The sequence below is a fragment of the Podarcis pityusensis genome, assembly GCF_964106645.2.
Source record: "Podarcis pityusensis genome assembly, chromosome: 13".
Lineage (NCBI taxonomy): Eukaryota > Metazoa > Chordata > Lepidosauria > Squamata > Lacertidae > Podarcis > Podarcis pityusensis.
In genome coordinates, this window is record NC_138038.1 from 22,765,242 (window position 1) to 22,790,094 (window position 24,853).

At 43.8% G+C, this 24,853-nt stretch overlaps 1 protein-coding gene across 14 annotated transcripts in view; it reads right to left on the minus strand.

Annotated features, from left to right (window-relative positions):
• SRCIN1 (SRC kinase signaling inhibitor 1) overlaps positions 1-24,853 on the minus strand; it is a 335,991-nt gene that overhangs the window by 78,823 nt on the left and 232,315 nt on the right. Inside the window, exon 1 of one of the 14 annotated variants that reach the window (XM_080979264.1) lies at positions 12,260-12,529. The exons of 10 other annotated variants lie outside the window; for them this stretch is intronic. The gene's annotated coding sequence lies outside the window, so the exon portion shown is untranslated. Of the gene's footprint in view, positions 1-10,568; positions 10,941-12,259; positions 12,530-24,853 lie in introns of those variants that run through there. 3 more of the 14 variants (XM_080979253.1, XM_080979251.1, XM_080979252.1) reach the window with 3 other exon arrangements.

Genomic DNA, 24,853 nt, shown 5'->3' on the forward strand with positions numbered 1-24,853 from the left:
TTTCAAACATGCAAGCATTCTTATGCATTGCAAAGGACTGGTGTTCAACATACAGGGCGTGTTAGTTTTGCAAATAACCCCTTTATTTGCCATGCACACGTTTTCTGCGACTTGTCACCTGCTCTATGTATAATGTATTGATTTATTTCAACGATGTGTCTACTGTGCTGCCTTAATCACAGTCATCTCTAGGCATGCTATCAGAGACCCGGTACGAGTTACAACTAAACACCAGTTTGTATAAAATTTCGTCTGCTGGGTTTACTCCCTTCCTCTTCTGCCTGTTGAAGAGCCCCATGAATCTCAAAAAAACTGCCTGTGTTAAGTTGGCTAATAAGTATTCTAGTCTATATACCATGTATCTTCTTACATTTCATGAATTATTTTATGGCACAGTGTGTCAAGGGATGAGAGCTGTGAGATTCAAATGGGCAACAGTGATGATAATATGCTCTTATATTTATGGAACACCTTTCACCCAAGAGACCCTCTTGACTTCATCTGTGTACCTGCCACTCTACTAAGATGCCTGGGCCTTTGAAAGCAAAGCCTGTGGCTGTTTATACCTGGCACATGATCCACACAGGAATAGAAGCCCACATCCCCATCACTACATGTGGAGGGTTTAAAAGCTACCGTGTGGCTGATGAAGGAAGAAAAGAGAACAGTGGGGAACTAAACACAACACCATTGATGAAATTCAATGGTTAGATCTGGAGGAGCTCACCTAACCGAGAGCATCTTCAGCTGAAGATGCCCAAATTCACTTCCAAATAAAAAAGATTATACTAAATTGTTTCATTATGCAAATGAAGGTGACATTATGCAAATCAGATGCTTTGTTTTCCTGACTGTGATACACTGAGTGTTGTTTAGCTCTTCAAAAACAGACTTGATTTATTGTTGCTTAAAAAAAAGAAGAAGAAATCAAAGGGATAAACATGGATGGGAACAAGCCAGTCGAAGGTAAGTGCTTCGAGACCCACCAATTTCAATGGGAGATTGAAGCATGTTTTTACGTATTACCGAAATCAAAAGCGATGGAGCTTGTTTGCTGAAGTTGTTTAACACCGGCAGCAACACGGCAGATTATACCCGAACTGACTGGCAAATGTTTTTAATTGCATGCTTTAATTTCCACACCGCATACGAGATTTTTGAGAATTTATTTTGCTGGATCAGATTCAGCATCCACATTAGCCCTCTTCAGGTGTTGCAAAAGTCAGTTCATTCAACATGCAAAGGGAAGAGTCCCTTGCATTGCTCTCAATAAGTTGGAGGACTAATGAATGAAGCAGGAAAACTGTGTGCTTGTGGAGGATCTCCACATGTTTTAAAATCCCTGGAAAAAACATGTAGAGAGCCTCCACACATCCAGAGGAGGCTCCCTGCTTGATATGTTTGCCTTCCATTTTTTGCAGAGTGATACAAAAGGTGAGGAGGAGGGGCAGAGCTTGCAAACTTCTCCCTGTCAACAGCCCCCCTCCTGGTGTGTTGAACAAACTGTAAAGAAAGCATGGCTTGATATCATGCGCTGGCTGTGGTATTTGCATCAAGAGCAAATCCAGCCTTCTGTAGTGAAGCTAAGCCTGGAAGACAGCTAAGTCTGGAAGATGGAGTAGCAGGCAGCACTTTTGAGTGAAGAGCTATTCGGGTCCTAAACAAATGAACATTGAGTGGTCTTGAGATAACTACTCTTTTGCACCAAACCTGCTCTATTCTCCTAATATTATAAACATTTGATACATAACCGTCTGCATTGTTGCAAATGAAGCATCCATGTGCAAGAGCCACATCTTGTTATCGCTTCCACAAGACCACTGAGGCTGACAGACAGGAGCCTACAGAAAACCCGGTCCACAGAGCCTGTACAGTCAGAGTCAGGACCCTCGTGGGCACCTTCCCCTGATCCTGAGCAACCAAATGCCACCCACCATAGTGTCATAGTACCTCATTGGTCCAATAGTGCAGGCAATATACCAGGCAGGTGGTAGGAATGTATGATAACACCAAGGTTGCAGGTTTGATCCCTGTATGGGACAGCTGCATATTCCTGCATTGCTGGGGGTTGGACTAGATCAGGGTTTCCCCGCTGTTGTTGGACTACAACTCCCATCATCCCTAGCTAGCAGGACCAGTGGTCAGGGATGATGGGAATTGTAGTCCAATAACAGCTGGAGACCCAAGTTTGGGAAACCCTGGACTAGATGGTCCTCAGGGTCCCTTCCAGCTTTACAATTCTATGATTTCTACGCCCATCTTCAGGCCAGAGGGGTTTAAGAATTCGCGTTTTCCTCAAGGGGTGGAGCTTAGGAGAGGCAGTCTGCTGGCTGACAGTTTAAAAATGCTCAGGTTGTCTTCATCTTTTGTCAGATAAATTTGCCCACTTGGAGCTCTCTGTCGGCCTGCCTTGCTCAGGGACCAGACGCTACCTGACACCAACTCCAACATGTGTAGGCCCCCCCAAATGAGAGCCTGAACACTATGATGCCTTAAGACTACAAAACCCATGATGCAGTACAACTTCAGACAAAAGGCAGGCGGACAACAGCTGCCGTTACTGAAAGGAAGTTAAAAGTTGAATTACATGGTGCAGATGGCACCAGAATTCAAACAGGCATCTGGGTTTGCTATGGAAATCTGCTGCTCAAATTAAGGAAACAGGACTCAAAATGAATTTTCTCTGATGGGGTTTTGCTGTGCTGTCTAGACTTGGCAGCAGCGGCTTAGTGTGCTTTGAGTTTGCTGAACTTTGGTACCCTCACTGATTTGGTGACTTTCACTAGCTGTGCTGGCTGCTGTGCTCTTTCAATTCTTTGCCAAACTGATAATCTGTAAATTGACAGGGGTTCACAAAAGCAGAAGAACTTCCAGTTCCCTTTCTCGCCAACACAACCAACAAAAGAAATGAGTACTGCAGAGGTTACCTTGAACATTTCAAAGACTGGAAAAGGGGAGATAAAACATCACGATAATTTTCAGACCCAGCCTAGATCGCAGGAACACAGCAAGGTGCCTCATACTCATTTGACACCATAGCTATTAATAAAACTATTCCACTATTGTGCTGGAGAGGCTGCAATAGGTACAACATTTCACATGTGGTGGACGTTTGAACATAAAAAGCTTTTCTGGCAAAGAGTGTTTACAGAAATAAGCTATATTACAGGCCAACATATGGAATGTACCCCAAGTTTGGGATTGTTAACTATTTTTAAAGAAGGGCAACCTGACCTTTCCTACAAAGAACTAATTACTTTTCTTTTAGTAGCGCAGAACTGGAAAGGATTGGAACAACTGTGCATCTCTCATTGGAAACAGAATGTATGGCCTATCGCTGTATCAGAAAAATTAACAAAGAGATTACACGCATTGAATAATACAAATGATATAGCTGATTTTGTTGAAATGTAGCATCCCTTTATAAAACACTTTACTGATAACCCTGAAGAACGGCAACTACCAAAATCACAGGTTGGACTTTGGCAAGCTTAACTAGATCAATCTGTCCTGGAGGGGGGCAAGTTGGGATTTTTAGTTTGGGAATTCCATACATCTGGAATTTCCCAGACATGTCCAGGATTTGTCCGCTGAAATTAGCGCCTGGGTGGTATTTTCAGAAATTGGTTAAAATGTCCCGAAAAATCCAGGCACATGGCAGCCCATATTGGAAGTGTTGCTTTTTGGGTGAATTCCCCCCCCCCCAAAAAAATGTTCAAAAACTTAATCTTGCAGGGGGGGGGGTTTGCAAAGAAATGGCTCAACAATTTAGGCCAAAACAAAACAAGCTCAACAACCCAGCTCTCCAGGCAGGGAACACCTACCTGGAGATGCCCTGTTTTGAACCTGGGGCCTTCTGCATGCGAGGCAGATCCTTGGCAAATCCTGCTACAGGATTTCAGACAAGGGACATTCCCAGCTGTAGCTGGAGGCACTTGGGACCTTCTGCATACAAAGAATGTACTTTTTCACTAACCTATATGGCCTTGGATACGAGGACAATTATTTTTAAAGCTCTACACACACACACACACACACACACACACACACACACAGCAAATAAGGGAGACCACCCTCTCTCTCCACAGCCCACTCTTTTTCAACATCAGGCCTTAATCTGAGGGTTGTCATATATGCCAGGGACTGACCTGGACCAAGCTGGATGGTCACTGTGTTTATCCTATTATGGATGCCCAATATGCAAGCTTAGCTTGGAGATGTATTGTCACCTTTTAATATAAAACTGAATCCTGGCAGGGTGGTCTTGAGTATGCTCAGCCAGTGCTGTACAGTGGTACCTCGGGTTAAGAACTTAATTTGTTCTGGAGGTCCGTTCTTAACCTGAAACTGTTCTTAACCTGAGGTACCACTGGGGCCTCCCGCTGCCACCACACAATTTCTGTTCTCATCCTGAAGCAAAGTTCTTAACCCGAGGTAATATTTCTGGGTTAGCGGAGTCTGTGACTTGAAGAGTCTATAACCCGAGGTACCACTGTACTTTAAAAGGAGGGGGAGAGAAAGGGGAAGAGAGGGGGAAGAGAGTGAACCCTTTTGGAATCTGAGAGGTTAGGGGAGTGTTGTGTTCCTGCACAATGGTTGCAAGAGGCCTGGTCTATCTACCCAATCAGAGGGTGCAAAACTCAACTCAGCAGTTGTTCATCCGAATGTTCAAAATATCTGCCCTTCTCTCTGCCAATTATTTATATATTATTTAGCCAATATATAGACCGCTTACTAGAGGGCTAGCCAGCCTGGTGCCCTCCAGATATTTTGGATGACAACTTTCATCACTCTTGACCATCAGCCACACCATGTAGGGTTTTGTTACCTTCTCCCTCAGATGATTTTTATGAGGGCAACACTCAGACTAAGGACTCACCTACACTTCCGCTTGTCCCGTGCCTAGAAAGCATGGATCCAAGCGGTTTTCCGCTCGTCCCATGTTATCTAGGCATGGGTCCAATAAGTTTTTCGCTTGCCTGGCCGCTTTCCCCAGGAAAACTCCCTCTTTAGTGCCGCGTCTGAGCAAATGTCAATCTGCAGAAAAAACCTATTGACATCTGTTCTGATTCAGAGGTAAACAACTGGTTTTCCCGGGGGTGGGGGGAGTGACGGGACAAGAGGAAGTGTGAACAAGGAGGAGGAGGATGGAGGAAGCTGGCAGGTGGTGTAAGCAAGAAGATAGGCCTGTGGGGACTGGATGAGGGCAGACTGAGGTTGGTGGGGCAGTTCTCCATTTGCTCTAATGGACCAGCCTCCAATAGCAGCACTTGCTACACAACCAGAGAGCGCTACCCTCAGAAGGTAGGCAAGGCAATTCAAAGCAAGCACTGCCATAGGGATGAACAGATCAGGCTATTTCCAGGCTCTGCTAGTTTCACATAATTTTGTTCTGAGCCATTTCCTCACAATTCAGGGGTGTGTGTGTGTGTGTGTGTGTGTGTGTGTGTGTATTTAACTGCATGGAAATTCAGATTCTTAAATACACATTTTAATCTAAAGTACTATTTTTAATATGGATTTTGTTACCTTTTTTGAACCAAGCATTGCGTCGCAAAATTTGGAGGACAGCTGTGTTCCAATCTGCATATTATTAGCCCAGGAAGCGTGAATCTGGCTGGTCCATTTAAAATTTAGGATTAAACAAAGTCTTCAAGCATTCCCTGTTTTCCCCAAGTTAACTTTGCTAACAAGCAAAATAGCGGTAGCTGGCAGTGTTCTGTTAGGCCTTGAACAATGTAAAACACTGGCTTAAAAATGTTACAAGACAGCTCAGCATGAGTAAAGACTTGAAAATAGAAATGTAAGAATTGTCATAATCACACAGAGATGGAATAGTGCAGCAAACAAATCCCTAGTGGTTTTAATTTACTTTCGTCCAGGGATTTATTTTTTTTATTACAGAACTGGCTGCCATAAAGATAAAAGCTCAGTTTGGCTCACAAAATGTGCAGCCCTACATTTCTCAGAGCCGTTCAACATGCCACATAGACTGAGGAGGCAGACTGAGGGCCCCAATTCATGATGTATTTGTGGTTTGGGAGCTATTCAGTTTCTTCCCATGCTGCAAAGTTAAGTCGAGGAGTCCTAGGCTGTGTGGGAGGCTGCCGTTCTTAGAGCTCCTCCCCTCCCAGATATTACCCTTCCCGTAAACTGGTACCAACCTTAGAGACCAACTAAGTTTGTTCTTGGAAGTGTGCATGCACATGAAAGCTTATACCAAGTTGGTCTCTAAGGTGCTACTGGACAATTTTCTTATTTTTTTATATATTTTGACTGCGTCAGACCAACACGGCTACCTACCTGAATCTGGTACCAACCTGGCATGGCTTAAAGCTATAGTGTGAGCTGCTTCCATGAAGCTTGGAGCTACTTGTGTTACCTTTGCTCCGTGAAAAGCAGCGACAATGCAGCAGGTTCCACACAGTAAAGTTAAAAATCAAAATGGGAAGGGCTATACCTCTGGGGTAGAACGTCGGCTTTGCATGCAGAAGGTCCAAGGTTCAGCCCTGGCATGTCCATGTAGGGATGGGAATGTCCCCTCTTGGAAACCCTGGGGAGCCGCTGCCAGTCACAACAAACAATGCTGAGCTTGATGGACCAATAGTCTGACTCAGTATAAAACAGCATCCTATGTTCATAAGGGGACTTGAGGTGGCAGAACTCTGGACTGTACCACTTCAGGGCACCACATCACTTTGGAAGACAGGCGAACTAATGTCAGTGTACTGGAAGAAGCAAAGATCACCAGCGTTGAAGCAATGATTCTTCAACATCAACTTCGTTGGACTGGTCATATTGTGCAGGTGCCTGATTATGGTCTTTCAAAGCAACAACTCTATTCTGAACTTAAAAATGGAAAGCGTAATGCTGGTGGTCAACAAAAGAGATTTAAAGACTCTCTCAAGGCAAATATTTAAAAATGTAGTATAAACACAGACAACTGGGGAACACTGGCCTGTGAGTGCTCCAATTGGAGAACAGCCTTTACCAAAGGTGTTGTGGGCTTTGAAGATGCTCAAACTCAGGACAAAAGGGAGAAACATCCTAAGAGGAAGGCATGCTTGGCAAACCCTCACCATAATCAACTCCCACCCAAAAACCACTGTGGAAGGACATGCGGATCCAGAACTGGCCTCCACAGTCACTTACAGACTCACTGTTAAAACTGTGTTCATGGAAGACAATCTTACTCAGCTACAAGTGATACTGGAATGCTCTGTGCTTATGCACTCCCTGAATTAGCACATTAGCACACGGTTTTGGCATAGCTCTCTCCCTGTGTGTACTGCATGCTGGGAACTTTTATGTGGGGGAGCAATCAAAATAATAAACCCTGGGTGCTTCCACACTGCAGAATAGCCAAAATTTATTTACTCGCTTTCTACAGCGCATCTGCATGATGGTGCAATCAAAACACATTCCTCTCCTGTTTTCCATGTTCAGTTTCCATTTTCCCATCCACCCAAAGCTCAGACTATACTGCAGTTTACCCAGGTGCAGGTGGTCTGTTCAATAGTGTTCCTGGCTGGTCATGGCCTGTATAGAGCTATTTCCTTCTCTCTTGTCCATCTCTTCTGTCTAGGAAGCAGCTCTATCATTTTCCCTTTCCAGTAGTCTGGCCTTGCAATGGGGATCAGAATCAGGAGTGCAGTGGATGGCAGAGGGAGTGGGTTTAACCTCCACCCACCCAAATGAAAATTTCCCGGCACAACATTTGGTGCTGTGGAAATAAGAACTAAGCTGCAAAGTGGCGATGATGATACAACAACAACAGAATTGCAATTTTAGTTTTAAAGCAGAACATGCATTATTGGGTGCTGCTAAATTGTCCATGTCTGGAAGCACCAGCTGATGTGCACACATGCACTTTGTAGTGGTACAGTCCAGAATAACTGAAGCCAGCCCACATGATCACATCAGAGAGAGTAGAGCCTCAAAGTCAGAGGACACAACGCCAAGGGAGGCTCGAGGCTCTACAGCTTCTTTCTTCTCAGAAAAAAACCATCTCCATTCCCCTGCACTGGGCTATTTTTCATGTAAACATGAAAGGAGAAGAAGAAGAAGCTTCTCAGGAGGACCCAGAAAGGGAGGAGGAAGACACCCTGACACAATTAAGCAATTCTCAAATCCCATGCAACAATCCCTTTATTGTGCCTGCTGAGAAACAACTTCATTATATCTGCCTGGTTAGATAAGGCAGCTTTTCTGATGCCGCCTCCCCATGTGCCTGTCTCCCCTTTCCCTACCCCCACATTGCTGCACCACTGTGTCAGCCGATATTACGCTTGCCAACTCTGCCGTCTCGAATATTTTGTTGCTGGAGGCTTCAAAATTGGCTTGGGAACAGAAGTGGAAGGGAGGTATGAGGCAGATGAAGGGACGAGGACTCCAAATTATTTTGTACTGCACAGAAGCTCTGCCCAACCTAAGTCCCTCCTTAGTATACACGCACCCCCTTTCCTCTACTTGAACCCATAAATCCAACTCTTCCACACATTCCGCCCCCAAGAGGTGCCTGTCCTCAAGCCAAGCCATCCTGTCTGAATTTCTTGTCTCAATGTTTCACACTCCAATGTTTAGAGGCGGGGTTTCAGGCACAGACATTCTCAGCCATGCCTGGGGAAAGCTTTCTGGTTTTCCATGGGGGGGCAGGGACACAGAACCATTTCAAGGGGAGGGGGTGTGTCTTAGGGTTGTCACCTTTTATCTAGCAGGGCTCCTGTACCTTTAGCAGCGGCGTGACATACAGAAGTATTGCCAAAGCAATACATCTGGACCAACCAATAAACAAAACACTGGATACAAAGCTTTTCCTGGCCTGGAGATATCAGTGGCAGGAGAATCATTCAGCTGCTAAATGTCTGTGTGCCATGTAGCAACGCAGCCACACCATGGAATGGAAAAGTGGTGGTGAAGTTCAATTTTAGCTCAAACTGAGTTCTGCTCATAGTCTTTTCTTTTTTCCTCTTTATTTAAAGTGCTGCCCAATTTCTGCCTCCCAGTCCTCTGGGCTTTTCCAGATGACCTACTCGTTGAGCTTTAGTCCAGATTTCTTCCCATAAAGTTTGCATGGCAGTTATATAACAATGCCTACTCTTCATTGAGCATTAATTCAGATTTGTCTGCACAGAGGTTATACAACAGTGCATCAAGCAACTGGTATCCCACGTTTCCCTGTATGTTTTCACGTCACTTTCCTTACTTTTTAAAAAAGTACATTTTGAAGGAGGAGTGGTTTCGCTGTGCAACAGAGGCAAATCCACTTTTACTGTGTTACCGAAATTTGTCGTTTTATGATTGAATCCCACCTGCAACGCAGCCAGTCTGGAAGCAGCCATGACCACTTGCTAAAAGCCAGATATACCACATAGTCAATGAAATCAAGCAGCCGTCAAATCAACTGATGCTTTTGGATTGCACTCAGTAGTGATCTAAGAATTCCACCCGTTGTCATAAATGCACATTCAAATCAGTCCACGTCCCTAGAGGTATGTAAACTGATGCAGCAGCTGCTAACAAATCAAGGGAACTTGCAGGGAGAGAGGGGGGGGGGGAATGGTTTGATGCCTTTTTTTTCTGGTAGAGGTAGCTATTCCAAGCCAAGTGTTAATGTGCTCTTGTCTCCTGATCTGCAGAACAGCCACAGGCTCTAGCTTGGAAGAAATACTGTCCCCCTGGAAGGGAAGATCACGCTTCCCTGAGCAAAAGCCCAGAGTTATTGAATGGCTTCAAGCACTTTACCACCAAAATCCCCCACCCACTACAACCCCTTCCCCTCATCTCTGCCCAGTTTCCCCTCTCATTTTCAAACCCCCCACCTCCACACACATAAAACAGAAGTTCTATAGTCATGGAAACATGCCAAAGACATGCCTTCCACTATTTGTTTAACATATCCCTATCCAATTTTCCTTTACTGCTATAGTGCTTTCGATCCACTCAAACACACAGCTCTCCACTACTGTATATAGAAAAATATCAAGCACCTCCTCAGCAAAGCCAAATCATGAGTCAAACGATCAACCCACACCCCCAAAAATACCCATGCCCCCCAATTGCAAACAAACAAACAAAACCAATGTGAGACAACTTTGGAAATGCCAAAGCAATACATCTGGACCAACCAATAAACAAAACACTGGATACAAACTTTGAATTTGCACTGAACAGAGATACCAATTATGCAGCTCAGATTCGTGTTCTTCCCTGCATCCCTGCCCCAAACTGCAGAACTCAAACTTTTGTGTTCACAGCTCTGAACATTGAGCCACCCAAATAAAGACAAAGAAATTGTCTTTCCACTTGCGCTGAATCTGGTCACTAAGGTTTTGCCACGAACTCTGGTTTCGCCATCCCATCCCGATCACTATAATACACAATCCGAAAGTAAAATGAAAACTGAAATGTTATGTTGGGTACCTGCAAATCTTTTAAGCGTCCCAAACAAAGGCATGTTAGTAGCAGTAATCACAGCCCCAATGAATCACCACTGAAAGCTCAAGAGCCAACCCAAGAACCCCCAAAACAAAACAAGACGTCAGTAACAAAGCCCCCATCTCACCCACCCCATGACGGCAACACTTCTCTGACCCTGCATCTGAAGGGTGCACAGCTTCTTTTCTCCTGTCCCAAAGGGTGACTTTCACAAGCTGGGGCTCCTTGGCATCTCTCAGCAGACACAGTTCTTCAGCAAAGCCACCACCAAGTGACACCCGGTCGCTGAACAATGTCCAGCAGCTGCCGTGGGATCCCTGGTCATCCCTCCTTCACAGCCAGTTCCGTCACATTTTGCTAAGATAACAGCCTGGAATGCGTTCAAGGCAGCCGGAGGGCTGGCAGGGAAACCATCTCCCGTGTGGCTGGAGAGCATCCCTTTGAAGAAGATGCCAAGAAGTCAATCTGTGCAGTTCCCACCGGATGACTACCAGGGAATTTTGCTGGTGGGATAACTCCATGTATCGCCCCCGGGGCCACAAAGTTCTGTGGGCAGAGATGAGGGAAGGCATACAGGCTTTGAGGGAAGCTAGTGGCAGAGCCAGACATAGCTAGATTGAGCGGTCATTTGGCAAATGAATTAAAACCTGCTGGAACACTGATCTGGATTAATCCAGCATAATCCTCCTTTAAAGGCAGCCTCTAAGTGGTCACCAAATGGCAGCACCCCCACCCCACTGGGCAAAGTTTGCTCCCAACTTTTCAGCTGCTAATGGGGAGGGTATAGGGGGCTGCAAAGGGCCGTGGCTGTGGGAGTTTTCCAGAGAGCCAGAAGAATCTTCTGATGCATAAGGAAACTTTTCAGATTTGGTTTGATCAATAAATAAAACTTGAGGTATCCTTACAAGTACAGAGGGTGTAGTCATACACAGCTAGGGATGGGGAGTGGGGTGGATTGTAGAAATTCAATCCAGCTTGCATTTAAGGGCGAATATACCTAATCCACAGGGCAGCGCTGAGGGTTAAACCACAGAGCCTAGGGCTTGCCGATCAGAAACCGCTTGCCGCGGTTCAAATCCCCACAACAGTGTGAGCTCCCGTGGCTTGGTCCCTGCTCCTGCCAATCTAGCAGCTCGAAAGCACATCAAAGTACAAGTAGATAAATAGGTACTGCTCTGGCGGGAAGGTAAACGGCGTTTCTGTGCGCTGCTCTGGTTCGCCAGAAGCAGCTTAGTCATGCTGGCCACATGACCCAGAAGCTGTATGCCGGCTCCCTTGCCCAATAAAGCGAGATGAGCACCACAACTCAAGAGTCATCCGCAACTGGACCTAACAGTCAGGGGTCCCTTTACCTTTACCTTTATACCTAATCCACAATTTGTGAAACAATATGTGAACAGAAGCACAGCCATGCCTCAACATTCACACATCTTTGGATTTCGCAACACAGTTCTCCAGCCAAGTAATGAGTGCAAATATATATATATAGTGGTACCTCGGGTTACATACGCTTCAGGTTACAGACTCCACTAACCCAGAAATAGTACCTCGGGTTAAGAACTTTGCTTCAGGATGAGAACAGAAATCGGGCTCCGGCGGCACGGAGCAGCAGAAGGCCCCATTAGCTAAAGTGGTGCTTCAGGTTAAGAACAGTTTCAGGTTAAGAACAGACCTCCAGAACGAATTAAGTACTTAACCCGAGGTACCACTGTGTGTGTGTGTGTGTGTGTGTGTGTGTGTGTATACACTAATGTAAAATCTGCATTAAAAAGTATATATGTCCTGAATCTCTATGTACCCGGAGGTAAGTCCTGCTACTTACGCATTCAGAGTCCCAAAAGCAACACCAGAGAGTAGTCTGACAGTACAAATGGTCACATAGTGGTCCAGGTCCAATAAAACATGCAAGGCCTGAAGTCAAACTATAAGGTCAGGTTCCCTCCTCTGCAGAAGATCCAGAGTTGGAACACCTTGGGTCAGTCCTGAAGTCACAGTCCAGTGGAGTTCCCAAAGCAGCCAGGCCATGGCCCATCAACAGAGAAAGTTGAGCAGACATAGAGTCTCTGCCTTGCTTCCCCCTTATCCTTGACTGATGCACCTGAGCTTGCTTCAGCTGAGCAGCTGTGCCTCTCCACATGACAAAGCATGTGATCCTGCCCTGCCCTGAGCCTAAACCAACCGAGTGACCACAACTTCCTCCCAGAGCTAACGGGTCCCATGTTCTCCACCTGATCTACTAGTGAGCTGGGCTGGGTTCCCTTGCCTGCCTTAATCTCCTGGAGTGCACTGACGCCTCAGAGCCCACAGTATCCATGGAGACAGGGGCACCTCTGGTTCTGGTGAGATTGTCTCCTGCCCCTGGATCCTGTGAACTGTTTACTACCCCCTCAACATCCTCTGATGTGCCTTGAGTACCTCCTAAGTACCCTAACCCTCCCTTCCCCATATTCAGCTTGTCCCGATGTGTACCAATCACAGCCCCACCCCTCGCTGTGATCCTCCTCCCCCTTTCCAGTGTCCTTATGACAATATATGAGTGAAAGAAACCCAGATGGGGATCTTTCCAACAGAAGGGCAATGTCCTAACAAGAGACCATCAGAATGTGTTTGATACATCATAACTGGGAAGGTACACCAAAACTTCATATACAATCACTAATCCAGGTCTAGGCAAAAGCAGAAGATTATATCCATTATTACACACACACAGCCCTGTTCTAAATGATGGCAAGGCAAAAGGAAATAGTTGCGAACCTCCAGGATAACACAAAGAGATTCTAGGAGGGTGGGGGATCAAACCCAGTAGTTTCAGACACAACAATGTTTACTAATCCAGGCTTAACGCCTGAAGCACATATTGAGGAAATAGTTCAGTGCAATATCCTTCCCAGAGCCGATGGGAGGCTGTTCCATCGACCCGTTTCAAACTGGATTCATACTCATAGAGATTATGCTTCATATACAGGAGGCTGAACATCCAGCCATGTGGCCCCAAGTGAAATCCCTTGTTGGTTCAGATTAGCACAACTCAGGGCTGACTGCTGTAGTTCTTTAATTTCAGATTCCCCTTGAGCATTTGCAAAAAAAACACAGCTCCCTCCATCCCTCCCTGTCTTGGAAGGAAGATGTGCCATTAGGGCTGCAAAAAGGGATGCCGATTTGTGGTCAGCAAAGGTTTTAACCCGCACCCCAAATCATCGTTCCATGTAGAATTGATGTTTTCATACCGACACCTTAACTGCGCAGTCTCGTGCTATTTTACAACACAGCTCCATCCATCAGAAGCCAGACTGGGCAGCCCCAGAAGCCTATCAGATTTCATCATGTTAGGGAGGGTGTGTGGGAAGAGGCATCACGATCTACACAGTGCGAAATCTATAAAAGCAGAATCCTTTCCCTGGTGAATTATTGGGCAACTGCTTTCTTTTGAAGGCATCTGATGCGGCAAATGCAAAGAAAAGCACAGCGTTAAAAAGAAGCAGCAGAAGAGAAAACAGAAAAGAAAAGAAAAGAAAAGAAAAGAAAAGAAAAGAAAAGAAAAGAAAAGAAAAGAAAAGAAAAGAAAAGAAAAGAAGTTTAGAAGCTGGAAAGCAGTTGGGAAATGCCAAAAGCCTTCTGATCATTCCACACTTCTCCAAGTGGAATGGGTTGCCCCCGTAATCCAGGATGTACCTTCAGCTTCTAGGCTGTCGTGAGGTTTCCATGGCAGATGAAGTACGCATCTGCACAGCTTTCTGAAGCATAACTGCTAGCTCTGGGGAAATTCTGTTATGTACCCCCCCAATTCCCCCAATAGTGGGAAGTCTGAGGTGGAGGAAAGCTACAGGATTTAGTGTCCTGTGGGATGGGGATGTAGTTATGATGCCTTTTATTTACATGTTGAGTACGAAGGAGCACACCACCAGAGAACGCGAGTCCACAAAGGAGAATTGGTTCTCCAGAGCAAACAGTGCACCTCTGGGGATACACACACACACACACACACACACACACACACACACACACACCTGACTCCTTCTTACAAGCCATGTAACAAACAGTCCTAGCTTCCTTGCCAGCTACATCCCAACTCTGTTCCAGATATACGCACACACAAGCAGGACAACGATCCCCCAACTCACATCAAGCTATTAGGCATGCAGGAAGAAAACCTGTAGCAAACACGTAAGAATAAACCAGCCCTACTTGATCACACCAATGGCCCACCTAGCTCCCTTCCACGTATTGATCATTCCTCATGATTTGTCTGCGGGGAACTTAAGAAAACCTTGCCTTAAGCAATGGTTGACCCACACTTTTCACTGTGCATTTATTTCCCTGACACTCTCCTTACCATAAGAAGTCTGATTTTGGGGGGAGAAGCAGATTCGTTGCACAACAGAACAAATGCTCCTAAGCATTTGAGATGCTGGAAAAGCCAGTCTCTTTTTGCAAATGCATCACAGGCTGTGTACACATCTGAAGAAGTGCGCATGCACACAAAAGCTTATACCCAGAGCAAACTTGGTTGGTCTCTAAGGTGCTACTGGACAATTTTTTTATTTTTTATTATTTAGGTGTACACACCGCCAGCTTAAAACGCAGATAGGTTGCTCGTTTTCTCAATTTGGGCCGAAGCTGGTTGGGGTGTGGGGAGGATGTACCAAAACACAGTATTTCACAAGAAATGACAGGCTAGATACAGCATAGATATGGATTATGGCTAATGGATTATGTGTCTAAACAGGGTTGTACATGCAACTACAGCCACCAGTGAGTTCCTGCACACAGCCGATCCTCATCCCGACAGTGAGGTGTCGCATGGAACGCTCTGGTCTGGGATTTGCCCTGTTGCCTTGGAAACCCCATCGCCAGGCAGCAAGCGCAGAGCGCCAGATGTGCGGTCCCTTCGCCGAGCTCCCTTGCGCTATTCAAATGGTGACATCAGGACACACCTGGAAATGAGCCACTCAGACTCACTCTCTGCTTGTTGCAGGTGACAGTCTCCTCGGTGCCACAATATCCTGCAGCTGCCAGGCCTGCGCGGCTGCTTTGTGCCAAAGGCACAGCTTGCTCTGTGGCAGCCGACTCCGCCTCTAGAGGGGATGTGCTCCTTTCCTCTTCCAGAGCTGCGGAAAGCTGTGCCACTGGCTCACATTTCCTCTTACCCCGTATTAGTCACAACAAGCTGTCAGATTCCAGCAGGTGGGCACTATTAGTCTGCCTCTAGCCCTTCCCTCTCTACCTACATTAAAGATATAAACATGCTCAGGACCACAGTGGGGTGGGGTGGGGGTTCACACCTTGCTTCAGGTGTGTGAATGTGTCTAGCCCTGGCGCAGAAAAGATCTGAAAGTTCTGCTCTGCATGCTCTCATCAGAAGGTAAAGGTTCTGGTGCATCCAATGGTGGAGTCTGATTTACCGTATTTTTTGCACCATAACACTCACTTTTTTCCTCCTAGAAAGTAAGGGGAAATGTCTGTGCGTGTTATGGAGCGAATGCCTGCGGGTGGCGGGGGGGATCTGCTGCAGTCATGAGCAGAGGATCCATGGTTCCCCTTCCTTCCCTCCTCCGTGGTTACAAAGCATGGATCCACATGGATCCTCAGGATTTTTGCATTGGGCTACTCCAAACTCACTGTCAGATCACATGTCTGTGGCCACAGCATGAACCACAAAAATCATATATCCACTATTTCGTTTAGAATATTTTTTTTCTTGTTTTCCTCCTCTAAAAACTACGTGCGTGTTATGGTCTGGTGCATGTTATAAAGCGAAAAATACGGTAATTAATTTTATTTATAATTTTTCATAATCACATACACAAAGCAAAACATTTTAAAAAATCGACTTCCCTTCCTCCTGCTTCAATGGTTCCTGCCGATTACCCCTCGCTGCTGCCTATTCTAATTACTCCGTGTTTTTCCTTTCTCGTTTTATCTCAAAGCAATTTTTACTGCTGAATTTAATCCTGCTAACTTTTTTAAAAAAAACATTTTTTATTAATTTTCTCAAAACAAATATCCAATATCATTGTTAAACATACATTTTCCAATCCCCCCCCCAATTGACTTCCCTCAACTACCATTTCTGATAAATTCTGCTGTTTATATACAATATTATGTTATCACATTGTTATGCTTCTTGTTCTCTGTAAATAAAATTGTAAATGTTTATTTAAATCCTGCCAGTTGGACCATTTCTTTGTGTTATTTCTGCAAATATATTGTAAAGAGTTCCCATTCTTTTTCAAAGTCACTATTGTCCTTTTCACGTAGTTTGTCCGTTAACTTTGCTAACTCTGCATAGTTCATCAACTTTTCTTGCCATTGTGCTTTTGATGGTACTTCAGCGGCCTTCCAAGTTTGAGCTATTAAGATTCTTGCCACTGTTGTAGGATACATGAATAATGTCTTTTTTTCTTACGACAACTCTTGTCCTAAAATACCTAACAAAAAAGCTTCTGGTTTTTTAACAAAAAATTTTAAACACTTTTTTTAGTTGATTGTATATCATTTCCCCAAAATTTTAAATAATCTTACAGTCCCACCACAGTAATCCTGCTAGCGTTTTAACCTGTTGACAATGATTCTTCCAATATTCTACAATCTTCCTTAAATAGCCTTTCCTCTGGATCTCTTATTCTGTTGGTTAGGCTCGCCAATTCGGCATATTGCATCATTTTCATCTGCCACTGCTCCCCCCTCCATTTCTGGCCATATTCCATTCAGGCTGCCCCTTAGTTGCATAGAGAAACAGACTCCAGTTACGTAGTTTTAAGCTCAGGACTTAATGAACTTATGGAGGAGCCCTTTTTAGACGGTGATATGCATTGCTTCGCTTACTTCCAAATGTGGTGAGCTGGCCACGCTGCATTTGGTTTTTTTTTTTTTTTAAAGAATATTTATTCCAATTTTAAAGTTACAGGAAAAAAAATATAGAAAGAAAAAAAAAAACAAACCACATACATCTTACAAAAAACAGACAGTAAAAAAGAAATAAAAAAGACAAAAAATCACAGTAGAAAATAACAAAAATCAAATTAGACCATTACAACCATTTTCCCTTTTACTTGTTTCCATGACTCCCTCTCACCTCCCTGCTTTGTATTCTAGTTTAAATCGTATCTCCAGCAAATCCTTCTAACCTTCTTTTCTTTTACTTATTTTAACATTCGAAAGTATTTAATTCTCCTCTATCCTCATTTTACACTTCATATTTACTTATTCCATTATACCCTGTCTGCCAATACCGTCTAGTATTCTTCTCCAACCTTTTTCTAACATTCTTTTATATTACAGTGTTTCTGGAGATATATTTTAAATTTTTTCCAGTCTTCTTCCATCAACCCTTCTTCCTGATATCGAATTCTGCCGGTCATCTCAGCCAGTTCCATATAGTCCATCACTTTCCTCTGCCATTCTTCTCGGGTAGGCAATTCTTGTGTCTTCCAGTATTTCCCAATAAGTATTCTTGCCGCTGCTGTCGCATACATAAAAAAATTCCTGTCTTCCCTTCGCACCAATTGGCCGACCATGCCCAAGAGGAAAGCCTCTGGTTTCTTCACAAAAGTGTATTTCAATACCTTTTTTAATTCATTATATATCATTTCCCAGAAGGCCTTGATCTTTGGGCACGTCCACCAAAGGTGGAAAAAGGTTCCTTCATTTTCTTTGCATTTCCAACATTTATTATCGGGCAAATGATAGATTTTGGCTAGCTTGACTGGGGTTAAGTACCACCTATAAATCATTTTCATTATATTTTCTCTTAATACATTGCAAGCCGTAAACTTCATACCTGTGGTCCATAACCGTTCCCAGTCAGCAAACATAATATTATGCCCAACATCTTGTGCCCATTTAATCATAGCAGACTTAACCATTTCATCCTGTGTATTCCATTTCAACAGCAGATTATACATTCTTGACAGATTTTTAGTTTTAGGTTCTAACAATTCCGTTTCCAGTTTAGATTTTTCCTCCTGGAAACCAATCTTTTTATCTAGGTTAAAAACCTCCCTTATTTGATAATAGTGAAGCCAATCTCGAACTTTAGTTTTTAATTTGTCAAAACTCTGCAATTTTAATTTATCTCCAACTTGTTCTAAAATTTCACCATATTTTGGCCAATTTGTCTCCATATTAGTTTTTTTCAATGCCTTTGCCTCCATTGGTGACAGCCACCTTGGTGTTTTACTTTCCAACAGATCCTTATATCTCACCCAAACATTAAACAATGCTTTCCTGACAATATGATTCTTAAAGGCCTTATGGCCACGCTGCATTTGGGATCCCTCCTGCTCTTTCTGCTGAGCAGGACTCTGGACCTCTGCCTCAAAGCCCTGCCCTGGCAGCTGAAGTTGGATGCATCTCCTCTCCCCTTTCTAAATAAGCTTATTGAAAGAAGCAGCGTGGACAAAAGTGAAAGATGTAATCCTTTCAAAACAAAAACATGTTTCTAGTTCTTAAGGTACAGGACAGTGATTTTCAAATGTTGTTCTGGGGAACACTGGGGGGTTCTTAGAAGCCAATCAAAGCTTTCTCAGTAAGAAGGATCACTGACGGTGGAAATGTCTCCAAGAAAGATTGCCGAATCACTACCCACAAGGAGCACTTGAAGAATTCAGTTCCCGTGGGAAATGAATTCCAGTGGGAACTGGCTTAATCCACATCTCCTGGACTTAAGTGAGGATCAGAACATAATTATCCTTCAAATTTCACACTTCTCCCAAGTCTCCAGTGCAGTTCTTGGCTCAAAATAACACACCAATATGTGATAACAATGCATATGTTAGGATGCATTTAGAAATGCATACATTTGATGCATACAAATGATGTATTTAAATGTGAATTTTGTGCAGATTTTCCAAAGCCAATGGCAGATTAATAAGGCAGGGTGGACTTATGAAAGAACATATGCAAAACTGGGTGTTAGTGTCAGGGTTAGCTAACATGGTGCCATGGGGCTGATGGGAGCTGGCTGGGGTTGATGGGAGATGTAGTCCACAATATTTGATCTTATTTAGTTAGTTAAAAGCATTTATGTATTGCTTAGTTTTTTATATAAAAAAAAAATCTCTGCAGTCTAAAAAACAACCAATGCATCATGAAAGCATTAAAACAGAAACACAACCTGAAGCCAGCAAAACAGAAAAAAACCATACCCTCTAACATTCCACAGAGGAAAATTGGGACGTGTGTCTTTCAGGGCTGCGCTCTAGCGAGAACCAACAGAATATCTCAGAGTTCAATCAGAAACCGGGGTGGCTTCTGCAATTCCGGGATGTCCCGCTCAAATCGGGACAGTTGAAGAGTACGGAAGAAACGCAAACACATGAAAGCATATAAAACGGAAACTCAGAAGATTCAAAGATTTAAAACAGGTTCCAGTCTTATGGGTCAGGGAAAGCCTGCGTGAAAAGCTAAGTCTCTACAAAACATCTGAAGCAACTTATGGCTGCTGCTTCACATACGACATCTGGAGGGCATCCTATTGGTCTGTGCTATACATTCTGAATGCTGACCAGATGGATTGCATACCCGTTGCAGTTTCAGAACCATCTTCAGTCCCACGCAGAGCAGAATGCAATAACAGCCTCGTCTAGATGTAAGCAAGGCACGTGGGTGTAAACTGAGGCAAGCTCTGCTTTCTCTAGACAGGGTCACAGCTGGTGAACCAGCCTAAGCTGGTAAAAAGCATTCCCAGCCACCAATGGCATCTGCTCCTTCTCCATAGACATGTGCTGAGCCTGGGAAAATCCCAAAGCCACAGCCTTGAGGGGGAGTGCAGCCCCATCCAAAACTGGTTGCAAACCTCCATCCAGATCAGTCGACTTCCTAACCCAGAGTACCTACATCTTTTCTAGATTAAATAAAAATTATTATTATTATTATTATTATTATTATTATTATTAAGCTGCCATTTGTTTGCCCTTGTCCATTCCAAAACCGCCTCCAGACACCTGCTCAGGGTTTCCAGCGCCTCGCTAGGATTAGTAAACGGGAAAGAGAGGAAGAGCTGTGTGTCATGCACAAGCTAAAATGGCAATCTAGCCCAAGCCTGAAGATCACATCTCCCAGCAGTTCCAAGCAAATGTCAAAAACCACAAGGGACAAAATGGAACCCTGATGTACCCCATTCCACCATAAATGGCTAATGTAGAAGAGCTCACCTCCTTTGCAGATAACTATGGGAAATATGAACATTGTCATCTCTTTTTCCAGATTAAATCCAAACGTTTATGTTTCCTACCATAGGGCACGTGTAGTGGATCTTTGGTAGGAGTGGGGGGGGGGGTGAATGCAAAGGGAACGTTGGCATGCAATGTCCCTATTTTCAGGTATTTTCACATTCAGGATGCACAATTGAAGTTGACTCCCTTCTGCATCGAACCCATTTCCCCACCCAAACTGGATTGGTTTGTTTGTTGCTTATTTATTGTTTGTGATAAGGACAGGGAGACATGGGGTAACACCTCCTTGGTGCAACATTGTAGATATCAAAGCAAAACAAATCAGAATGGATGCTCAATAAATAGCTGAGGTCATCTAACCTCCGCGCAGACTTTGTGCAAACAAATCAGGACGGAAGCTCAATAATAGCAGGTCACCTGGAAATGACCTAAGTCTGGAACTGGGAGCAGAGGCAGGGACGGCCAGCGTGGGGCTGATTGCTTGACAAAGGCAGAGGCTGGAAATGCTGCCAGAGACACACTGCTGGACGCGGCTTAGGAGCTCAAGGGAGATCAATCTGATTCCAAACGAGAACCTAATGTGCAGCCATCATATCGGCTTCATCTTGGTGACTAAGTGTGTGATGATGGGAAAGCCAATGCATCTCCAAGTGGACGTTCTAAACATCCCAGGTTATAATTCCCGCACATACACACTCTGACAGATCTGAAGATAAGTATTTACATTTTATAGGCCCCATAGTCATAGATCTAGGCACACGAGAATAATGTTGCGTGACTATCTTCTCCTGCGCTACTCTCAGCTGATAATGTGCTCTGCAAAATAAGTAAATAAAAATGAAATCTGAATATCTAATTTGTGGTTTTGCTAAAAGAAACTACTGCAATGTGAAAGTTTGATTTGCATATACTTAAGGCATATTATACCTGCATGTTGGTGAGTGAAGATTTGGGTAAGCCGCTAAATCAAATAATAATTTGCTTTGATTTTACAGTGGTACCTCGGGTTACATACTCTTCAGGTTACATATGCTTCAGGTTACAGACTCCGCTAACCCAGAAATATTACCTCGGGTTAAGAACTTTGCTTCAGAATGAGAACAGAAACCGTGCTCCGGTGGCGCGGCAGCAGCGGTAGACCCCCATTAGCTAAAGTGGTGCCTCAGGTTAAGAACAGTTTCAGGTTAAGAACGGACCTCCGGAACGAATTAAGTACTTAACCCAAGGTACCACTGTATTAGTAGTAGCAATAGGCCCATTTTTGTAGGCCCTTGGGAGTTTTGTAGACACTGAACCTACGGTGCCTAATGGTTAAGCCATGAACACTGTCTGCTTCAAATTTTGGAGCAGGGGATGTTGGACTCTCATTGGTTCCGAGGCCTCAAAATCCTTTCTGGGTGTCAATAGGGGAATGCTATACCATGAGTCAAGGTGAAGTGACTGCTTCAGGTAGCAGATTTTTACTGCTCTGATAGATAGCAGAATGGGAGGCAGAAACATCCGAACGCTGAGAATGACCTTCCCCTGTTCCTTCTTGTTTCAGTGGTGCTCACCCAGGGGGAAGTCTCCCAATGAATCCAAGCGCCATGTGAATTGGTGTGAGAGAGCATTGCCATTCCCATCTCTGGCACTAGAGCTGACTTGAGCAATGACCCTGAGTTGGACCTTCCAGAGTACTTCCATAGATCAGCTGATACAATCGCAGACCATTAGAATTTCAGATGTCTCGAGTAAATAGGCCAAACCACATGCTGCAAATGAAGGCAAATGTTTAATCCTGCCTACTACTACTACAAGCAGTCATGCTTAGAGAAGCAGATGGATGCTAGTTTTAATTCAGGAAGACTTCTACCCTTGACAGGCTCTGGTATATGGTATGATTCTGGTCCAGCAGAAATAAAATTGCTGCCTCGTCCTATCCTTGACCTCTAACTCCTGGCCTCATTCCCTTTCTCACCCGTCTTAGGCCTCCCTGATGAATTTCAGTATTCTTTTAAACCCGCGTGTCGCTTAGGGTAACAATTAATCCGTCGTATGCTTACAACGCTCACCATTTTGTCAGGATTATCCCGATTAACCTAGAATTAATCCCGATCTCAGCATTAACAAGATTACTGTTAAAATCGGATTAGTGGGGAAGATGTACCCCCTTGGCTAATGCGTGTGGGGTGAAAAGCAGGGTGGGTGGGTTTAAGAGAAGGGTGTGTGTCTGGATGCAACCCACCCACGGAATGCAAGAGAAGGCGATGAGCAAAAGGCCTTCTTAAATTTACCACCCAGAGCAAGGGCCTCAGCTACTTCTGCTGATTAAATCAGCTGCCATGTGCTAGGAGCTGCACAGACCTATTTTGATTCAGGTTTTATTTATTATCTATTGCCAGCATTTCCTCACCGCCTTTCAGATCCAAAGCTCTCTTGCCAAAGGCGGCCTGTGCACAATGTGAAAATGTGAAAATACAGGTGACACCAACTCTTCAAGGATGGAAAAAACAAACAAACTAAAGCAACAGTCTAAAAAGGCTTGATCAGTCCAGCATTGCAAGCCCAGTACAACAATGTAAAACTGAGACATGTTGAACTCTAGTCCCCATCATCCCCAGCATGGCCGTTGGTCAGGAATGATGGGAGTTGGAGTCTAGCAAAAACACCTGGAGTGCACCATTTTAAGCATGCCAAACAATAAAAGATCCAACACAGCACCTTTAGCTAGGGATGGGATAAATTCGATTCTCTTTGCATTTCAGGGCAGTGCAGTTCTAATTAATTCGCACCAGGGTGGATTTGACATATCAAATAGATTTAAATCATGATTTAAATCACTAGGCAGTAAGACTAGAATTAAATCACTAGTCAGTAAGACTTGATTTAAATCTCTCTCTCTCTCTCTTTTTTTTTTTTTACAGAAAGACTCATTCTTGCTGGTATAATCTTAATATTTACAACCAGATGAAGGTTTCATTTTTGGAATAATAAATTTTCAGAGTAGTTCTTACAGTTATATCAAAAATTACTGATTTGGTTATACTATTAGAAGTACCAAGATAGGTAATTATGAAATTATTGTTTATATTTGGACAACTTTTCTGCTGTACTTTATTGGAAGGAGAAAAATAATCATTTCCTTAAAAACAATTTAAACAATTTATTTAACTAAAACAATAACATTATAGCATATGTATCCATGTTTGTTAACTGATGTGGTTAAGTGATTTAATTTTTTTAAAAAAACCTTAGACTGAGTTTTAGCACACATGAAAAACTTAAAACAAATCCTTATTTCCTGATGAATACCCTTTGGACTATAATGTAACTTAAACAGAAAACTATCTTTAGGAAGATTTTTCCTCCAAAAGCATTTTATTTTAAAAATCAGATTTAAATTAAAGAAATCCATTTTTTTATTTTAAAAACAATTCATTGATATTTATCCACTGAGAAAAGTTAAAAAACCTGCTCCTCTTCCCTTATGGGGTACCCAAGAGCCCATATAGAGTCCTTTTGTAGGTTCTCTATCGGTAGGAGAAAATAACAGAGACCAACCAGAGAATACTAGCAAAGCAGCTAGTAAGCCTGATTTTTATTAACTGTTGCAACAGGGTGCTCCCCCACATGCAGGAGAGAGGAGGACCCCGAGCCATGCGCGCAAGCCCTTATATAGACATTTTAAATTGCCCGCCCTGGAGTCCAAGACCACCCCCCAGATACATCATACCTACATCACAGAAAAGGCGGTCTACAACAGAAATCTGAGTGTGTTGTTTATTTCCTGTCTGGCAAGTTACCTGTTTGCATTATATGGGTTTTGGCCACTCTTTTGTTATTATAACTACTTAATTCCTGAATCTAGGTCACAGGTCACAGGCTCACACCCTGTTCATATCTTGAATGTGCCCTTAAGACAGGATTTGTGAGGAAAGAGACAATGGGGAGGTTTCCCACTTTGACCTTGTAGAGAAATATTTGAGGTCAATTTGTTCAGGACCTTTTCTGTGGGGGTTTCAGACATGTGGTTTATATATACAGTTATGAACATGTATTACAGGTGACGCGGGTGGTGCTGTGGGTAAAACCTCAGCGCCTAGGGCTTGCCGATCGCATGGTCGGCGGTTCGAATCCCCGCGGTGGGGTGAGCTCCCGTCTTTCGGTCCCAGCTCCTGCCCACCTAGCAGTTCGAAAGCACCCTTAAAGTGCAAGTAGATAAATAGGTACCGCTTTCTAGCGGGAAGGTAAACGGCTTTTCC